General features: G+C 48.5%; 1 pseudogene; it reads left to right on the forward strand.

Moving 5' to 3' along the window:
- The first annotated feature begins 4,505 nt into the window (after nucleotides 1-4,505).
- Nucleotides 4,506-5,498, forward strand: LOC101624012 (annotated as a pseudogene).
- Nucleotides 5,499-7,877: the final 2,379 nt, after the last annotated feature.

Below are 7,877 nucleotides of genomic sequence, written 5' to 3' on the forward strand. Positions count from 1 at the left end.
ACTCTTGTGTTTTAGCGAGTGGGTTTCAGCTTTCTACCTCAATGATAGTGTAACAATTAACCTTCCATGAGGGCTGTTATTTTCCAGTCACTGTGTTAATGCCACTATTTAGCATGGCATTTCACCCTCACGCCAGCCCTATGAAATAGCTAAAATGGCCCCATTTCACTGCCGATGAAGCTGAGGTTTAAAAATTTACCCAGATAGCAAAGATGGGCTTTAAGCCAGAATCCCAGACACCAAAGACCATAATCTTAACTGTTGCACCTAGGAAGCTTATTTTAGTCCAACCTCCCCACTAAGTCGAAACTTGTTACTGCTCAGTGTATTAAGAGGGATGAAGATAGAGGGGATTTTAACTACAATCCAGGCTGTTGACAGATTCAGAAATCACCCTTAGACAGAGACTTTGAGTCACTGAGGGGAATGTTTTCAGAGTGACAGACCAGCCCCCCCAGAGCCATTCAGGCCCCAAACAAAACTTGCTCTGCGAGCTGATGTTCTTAGAGAATACAGGTCAACCTCGACCCTCCGGGAAGAAAAGCTGCCCCCAGACCCCATCCTGCCAAAACAGCACCCTGACCCTCTCCACTCAGGGCCTGGAAAATGTTTCTGGCATCTTTGCAGAGATGGGAAACTGGACAGACAGGCAGGCAGGGAGGAGAGAAACGGAGGGGAGAGAACCAGCGTCTAAGTCTGTCAGATGCAGGGGGCGGCTGGGTGAAAGAAAGAACGAGTTTCCACAAGTGGAACCCAGACACATTTCACAAAGCCCCTTGGACTTGGGGAGATCAGCTGCCAAAGGACGTGGCCGTGGGTACCACCCTGTCCACAAGCACTCCTCGGGGACAAGCAGATGTGCTTTGTGTATCCTCACTGAAGGGGCTGGTTATCTGGTCACCTGAGTGGCAGACGCAGCGCAGCCTAGAGGGGCCCCGGCTGGGCACCTTTCACAGTGGGTGGGACATCACTGCGTCTTCACACAGCTGCCTGTGTGTTTCCCAAATGTCAACGTGGGGAAGGCAAGGGGAAAACTGGGGAACTTCCAGATGAAAGGGGGCTGACGAGACGGGACTGGGGCAGGAGGCGAGGCGGGAGAATAAATCGCCACAAATGATAGGATGGGGCAAATGTAAGACGTGGACATGATGTGCATCTAGATAACAATGTTTTCTACCAAAGTTAAATTTGAACTTGATGGTTCAAATTTACCAGGGCACCATGGTCAGATCATCACCCACCTCTAAAAATAAGAACTTTGCCTGGAACCTGCAGCAACGAGCCCAGGAAATCAGCTCCTTACCCACAACAAGCACCGAGGAAGCCAGCCCGGTAAAGTCAACTCTCCAAGAAGTCAGCGTGCTGTGTCTAGTGAGAAGGCGAAAGCTAAGCAATAACTTCTATAACAAGTGACCCCAAAGAGCCAGGACATGATTAATAAGGGTCAGCTTCTCTAATTTTTGTTCCTGCCTGCAATCCAAGATCGTCAAGTACACACCGCACCCCAAGCAAATAGGGGCATCCCCCACGTCTAGCCCACTGGCCTCCCCAGGCCAACAGCCTCCAACCAGGGCACACTGAAGCTCGTGCCTTCCCCCTCAAAGCTCTCCCACTCCTCTCCTAGTCTTAACACCTCAGCGAAGTGTGTGCATGTGGCCGTGGCTGTGTCCCTTGCGAGAGCAAGCTCAGAAGAGCCTTCGCTTTCTCATTGGATAGCACTTTGCTTTCTTCCATAGCTCTGTGGTTATGTGAAAAAAACGCCCTTGTTCATAGGACAAAGATGCAGAAACATTTTTCCAAACAGAGGGAGGGAGGGATAAAACAGATGCCCTAAAAAAAAAAAAAAAAAGATGCCCTGACAAGTTTGCCATTCGTTGACCTGGTTTAGTAGTAGGAATTTTTGAGTATTCCTGAAGTCTCTTGTAAGTTTGTAAATCTTTGTAAGTTTGAAAATATTTCAGATTACAGTGAGGGCCCCTCGGCAGATGGATGGCTTCCCAAGCTGCCCACACCTGTTCACCGAAGAATTCGGATGAAGGACTCAGGGCTTGTGGGTGTCGCTTTGTCTATCTGTTCCTTACAGAGAAGCACAAATGCAGAAGGCAGGGTGGGGGGGCTCTCTCAGCCTGACCCTCCAAGAAGGATCACTCAGTTTCTACCCCCAGCACTTTCCTAACCCTGTGTGGAGAATCAAGGTGATCTTGAACTCCCTTCTCCCTTCCTCCCTGGGCCAAGGGGTACAGAAGAAACAGGGTGCTGTTCTCATTAACAGCCCTCACATGCACTGGGCCTTGTGATGCAAAGGGGATTGAGAGGATGTTTGGAGAGCAGCCATCAGTTTCTTAAGGCTAAGCTGAGTTCTTGGAACTGGCTGCACTTAACTATTGCGTCCCAAAGCTGCTGTATGTGACTCTTTTCTAGTCTTGCCTCCTTACACTATCTTCTTCCTTGCAACTTACTGGGACACCCGCTTATTTTTTAAGCCTCTCTTATCCTTCCACAAAGTGGTTGTTAACCTTGGCTGCACACTGGGATCATCTGAGGAGCTTAAAAAAAAAATACTGATGCCAGGTCTTACATCCAGCGATGCTTATTAAATTATTCCAAGGTGCAGCCTGGGATTTGGGGTTTGGGCTGTCTGTTTTTGATTTTTTAAGCTCCCTAGAAGATCTAATTTGCAGCCATGACTGAGAACCACTGCATTCATGCACTGTCAAATACATTTACAAAGCTCTTATCTCCCAGATTTTTTTATCTTTTGAATTACTCTGGGGATACTTCTGACAGTTTCACTAAAGTTCCCACATAAAGGGAATTGCCCTGAGATAGTTAGCATTCATTTGACCTTCACAAAAATAACTTATTTGAAGATCTCGTCCCAACAACAAATAAAGGAAAGAGGAGACCTGTAAAACCCCGCTGTGGCCAATAACATTCAAAAGTAACCAACAGAACTGCCTATGAATAAACTCATCCAGCTTCTATTTACAATGGCGTCGCAACACGTCTTCTCATGAAGACTGCTACCAAGCAGAAGACAACAAATCACCCATCCAGATGTAGTTATGCGATACTGAAAATACACGGGCAAGGGGATGATGAAATGACACCAGATTTACAGCAACAGGTGCAGTCTCTTGAGCAGTGTACACGTGGTCTGTTGACCTCTCTGCCACACATGGAAAGAACAAGGAGGCCGAGCACCAAGGAGCCTGGTGAAAGATCTGTGGCTTGGATTCAAAATGGGGAGCAGTGAGGAAGATGCTGGAGGAACGTGCATTTGCTCAGCACTCAAAGCAGACATCCACTAGAATCACAAGGGGACTGCTGAAAACTGGTCTATTGCCAGTCCTCATCTTGGTCGAATGAAATGAGTATCTTTAGGTTGAGTCCAGGTATTGGTGTTTTTAAAACTTACCCAAACTGGTTAATGTGCTGCCAGCTCGACTTGGAATATCAGTTCCACATGGAGGCTCCCATCTTAGCAGCCAAGCAAGACTCTGAGGTCCCCAGGTCCTTGGAGCCAGGTCAAGGAGACACCGCATTTCCCTGAAGCCCCGCTTGCTAGCACTCCTCCTTCTTTCCCATTACACACACACACACTCATACCCACTCACTCCCGCAGGCCCTCACACACAGACCCTCAGAGCAAATTCCAGCTAGCCCAACTGAGTTGTCCATTTCTTGCCTGTGAGTTCTCTTCCTAGTCATGCTGTGCACCTCTGGGTGGAGGTTCCTGTTCTTGAACTGTGGAGGCCCCACAAGATCTCACAGAGCCTCAGCTCAAGATGCAAGTGCTGCGTGGCTGAAGGCTTGGTTGAGCCAAGACTATCAGCAGACACTTGAGCTCACTGATCTCAAGACTTGAAATTCTGAAACAGTCAAATTGCTGCTGAATATTATGTGCCATGGCCTGGGTTTGATTCCAGGTTCCAACACTTACAAGGTACAAGACCTTCAGCAAGGGAATCAAACTTTTCTCAACACCTCACATCCTGGATCAAACAAATGACAGTAATAAATACCGACCTCACAGGGTTGTCAGAGAACACAGAGCTCAGTATGGACCTCAAAGCCGAGTGTGCATAACCTCTTTTGTAAACAGTGACAGTGGTCAGCAAACATGGACTCCAGATTGTTCCAGGTCCATCACCCACTTGACCAGAACCCTGTCTGGACCCTGGAGCTCCATTTATAACTATTATCATTTGAAGTGACCCTTCAGAAAGTGGCAATCAAAGGCTGGTCTGTGGCAAAAGGTGTCACAATATTGAGATGGCAAAATGTTGAGACCATTTCTAGAAATCAGAGTGGCCCATCAGCCACAGGGGAAGTCTTGATCATGAGTGATGTCAGAGTCACCTGTAGGCCTTGCTAGAAAGACAAGGGGGCTCCACTCCCTGGACTGACTGCAGGGGTCCAGACTTCATACATGATTCTTCTTGACAACAGCCCAGGTGGTGCTCACCTGGGACTTCAGCATTGCTAGTGCATCCTCAAGCACCATGGTAAAGGGTGGAATGAGCGGGTTTGGCCAGATTGGGTACCTGGCCACCAGGGCTGTTTTTAACTCTGGCAAAGTGGATCCTGTTACCATCAATGACCCCTTCATTGATCTCAGCTACACGGTCTGCACGTCCCCGTGTGATTCCACCCAAGGCAAGTTCAATGGCACAGTCAGTGGAGCACAGGAAGCTTGTCTTCAACAGGAAGATCATCTCCATCTGCGAAGAGTGAGATCCCACCAAGTGGAGTTATGCTGGTACTGAATACATTGTGGAGCATCTGGCTTTCTCACTAACTAGGAGAAGACCTGGGCTAACCTGAAGGGTGGGGCCAAGAGAGTCATCATCTCTGCTACTTCTGCTGGTGCCTCCTTGTTTGTGAGGGGTATAAACCATGAGAAGGATGACAACTCCCTCAAGCAATGCCCCCTACCCCACCCACAGAGCAGCCCCCAAGATCATCCAAGATGTCATCCAAGATCATCCATGACAACTCAGCATCATGGAGGATCTCATGCCCACAAGCCATACCATCGCTGCCACCCAGAAAACTGTGGGTGGCCCTCCGGGAAGCTGTGGTGTGATGGCCGAGGGCTGCCCAGAACATCATCCCCATGTCTACTGGTGCCACCAGGTCTGTGGGCAAAGTCCTCCTCGAGCTGAATGGGAAGCTGACTGGCATGGCCTTCCATGGTCTCACACCCAACAAGTAAGCTGTGGATCTCTCCTGCCGCCTGCAGAAAGCTGCCAAATGCAATGACATTAAGAAAGGGGTGGAGCCGGTATCACAGGCCCCCTCAAGGGCATCCTGGGCGGCACTGACGACCAGGTTCTCCTGGATGTTAACAGTGCCACACACTCCTCCACCTTCGGTGTTGAGCTGACCATGCCTTCAATGGCCACTTGGTCAATGTCACTTCCTGGTATGACGATGAATTTGGCTACAGCAAAAGGGTGATGGACCTCATAGTCCACGTAGTCGCCAAGGAGTGAGAGCACCTTGGACCACCAGCCCCAGCAAGAGCACCAGAGGAAGAGAGGCAGCCTCAGCTGCTGGGAGCCCTTCCCCCACTCATCCACACTGAGAATCTCCAGACACACTCCATCCCAGAGCCCCTGGAGAAGGGGATAGGCTTGGGGAAACCTGCCTTAGCATGTACCATTAATAAAGTTCAATGTACCCAGTCAAAAAACCAATTGTAAAGCACCCACGGTGGTATGCAGCCCACTGGCCTCTGCATGCGTTTATTCATCAAGGATTAAAGGGCACATGACAAAAGCAACTCAATTTTCTGGTCTTAAAGCAATGATGATGTCCTTGGCCAAGATGGCATAATTCACTGGAATGAATAGGCTAGGGACCTCTATGGGGGGCTATAGCCCTAACTGTGGTGACAAAGCAACAGAGACATTCTGCAAAGAAGAAGCCTGGAGGCTGGTCTGTGCCTGACCTGGCATTTCCAAGCAAGGCCCACAGACTCCTGCTCCATCTGGATGCAGGCTGGGCTGGCCAGTGCTGGACCCCCACTTGTTGTCCCTCAGGTCCATCATGTCACCCCACCACCTCCTCCTTTCTGAGTTCTGTCCACAGAGTACCACAGCCTCCACTCTCAACCACCATCACAGAAACAGATTCTGCTCTATCACAGATCCACCTGTCCCCCAGGCCAAAGAGCCAAGACAGAGAAGGCCCTGAGCCACACTGCCCGCTGGGCTCAAGTCTCCTTGTTCCACCTCCAACCAGCAGCCTTGGGCTGATGGCTGGGGTACCACAAGTTCACTCTCTTATTCCCTCAGGGCCCATGTCTGCTGCAACGTTGCTTAATACTAGAGATTTTTTTAAGCTTCCTACCTGGACAGGAAGTGGTTCCAGAGTGCAAGTGGTCTGGACTCAAAGTGCAGGGGGTGTGGGCCTGTAGGCTGAATTTAACAACTGTTGCCACCGAAGAAGACCATCAGAGATAGAGGCCAAAGTACAGCTTCTAGGGATCAGTTCTGAACCTAAAGAAGCTAAGAATGAGCTGAAATGGCAGGATGGCTCTGTCTGAGCAGGGAAATGATTCAGTAAGTTTCAAAACTATGGGAAATACCTGGTATCCATCCATCCCTTTGAAATAAGCATTTTCTTTCTTGTAAACTAGGATTCAGAGACTGGATCTTCCAAAACAGTTGTTCTTAGCTTTTTGTTTCTCTTTGTGAGTTTGGAGAGGAATCAATATATCTTACTTGGCTGGATTTGACCTTCTCTGCGGTAGACATGCTCCCCCGCCCCAGCTCCACCATCAGAGATGAGTCACTAAGAACATTTTAATCAGACCACCATGGTTCACAGACAATTCAAGGAGATAAAACACATGTGAGTGTGGACTTGTAAAGCCAGTTCTTAAATAAAATTAAATGGGTCATTTGCTGACTCAAGGACACCCAGAATTAGCCTAATGAAAGGGGGGTCACCCCACCATAACCAATGGTGTGATTTGAGGGAAGCAAAAGGGTCCTCCTGACTCTAGCTCAAAATAGCTCCACCACAAGTTTAGCAATTGTTATGAATGGCTACCTTGCAGGTCTCTAGAAGTTTCTATAGAGAAGACCTACCTGCAGCTACCATGTTCCCTTTCTCGGTCTGTGTGACCCTGAGTTGCAGGTATCTGCTTTCAGGGCTTAGGGAGGCAGGTCCAAATCCCTGCTCCACAAGACGCACCAGGATTGATCTGAGCAGCCAGGAGTTTCCAGGCTTGGTTGAGCCACGTGACACCGTTCTGACCAATGAGATACAAGGAGAACTGTGCAGAGAGAGGGGTGGCTTAAGGGAAGGTCTCTGTTTTTCAACAATGCACACGCAAAGAAGAGCTGGTCAGCATCACTGCCTCTGCGGTATACAAGAGTGTGTTTTCTGAAAGTGGTGACCATATCACCACTTGGATGGTGGTTTGGTTGAGTAATGTGTACTTAGTGTGGCCAAATCAAAAAACAGGAAAAATCTGAGCCTATGAAAGCAACATGGAACTATGGAATTAACCCATCCAGAATTGGCCTTTCCTCAGGACTTTTGCTATATGAGTTAATAAGTACCCTTAATTTTTAAGGGCATCTTAAACAGGAGTTTCTATTATTTATAGCCAACAACATCTTGACTGATACAGAAGTCGTCATGCCTTCCCTGCCTTCTGTTTAGCCCACACACACACGCTGCAATCTGGGTTATGAAATGGTCCGACAGCCCGACTGCTTCCCTTCCATCCACAGTGACATCCTGAAAGAGCTTATTCAACTTCTCTCTTTTGACTCTTGTTCACAGCCTCTTTCTAGAAACTACTCAATTTTCATGACATTAAAATCTGGTTCTCCTCCCTAGATGACCACCTCTTCTCC

The sequence above is a fragment of the Condylura cristata genome, unplaced genomic scaffold (genome assembly GCF_000260355.1).
Source record: "Condylura cristata isolate star-nosed mole 26May11 unplaced genomic scaffold, ConCri1.0 scaffold00009, whole genome shotgun sequence".
Taxonomy (NCBI): Eukaryota; Metazoa; Chordata; class Mammalia; order Eulipotyphla; family Talpidae; genus Condylura; species Condylura cristata.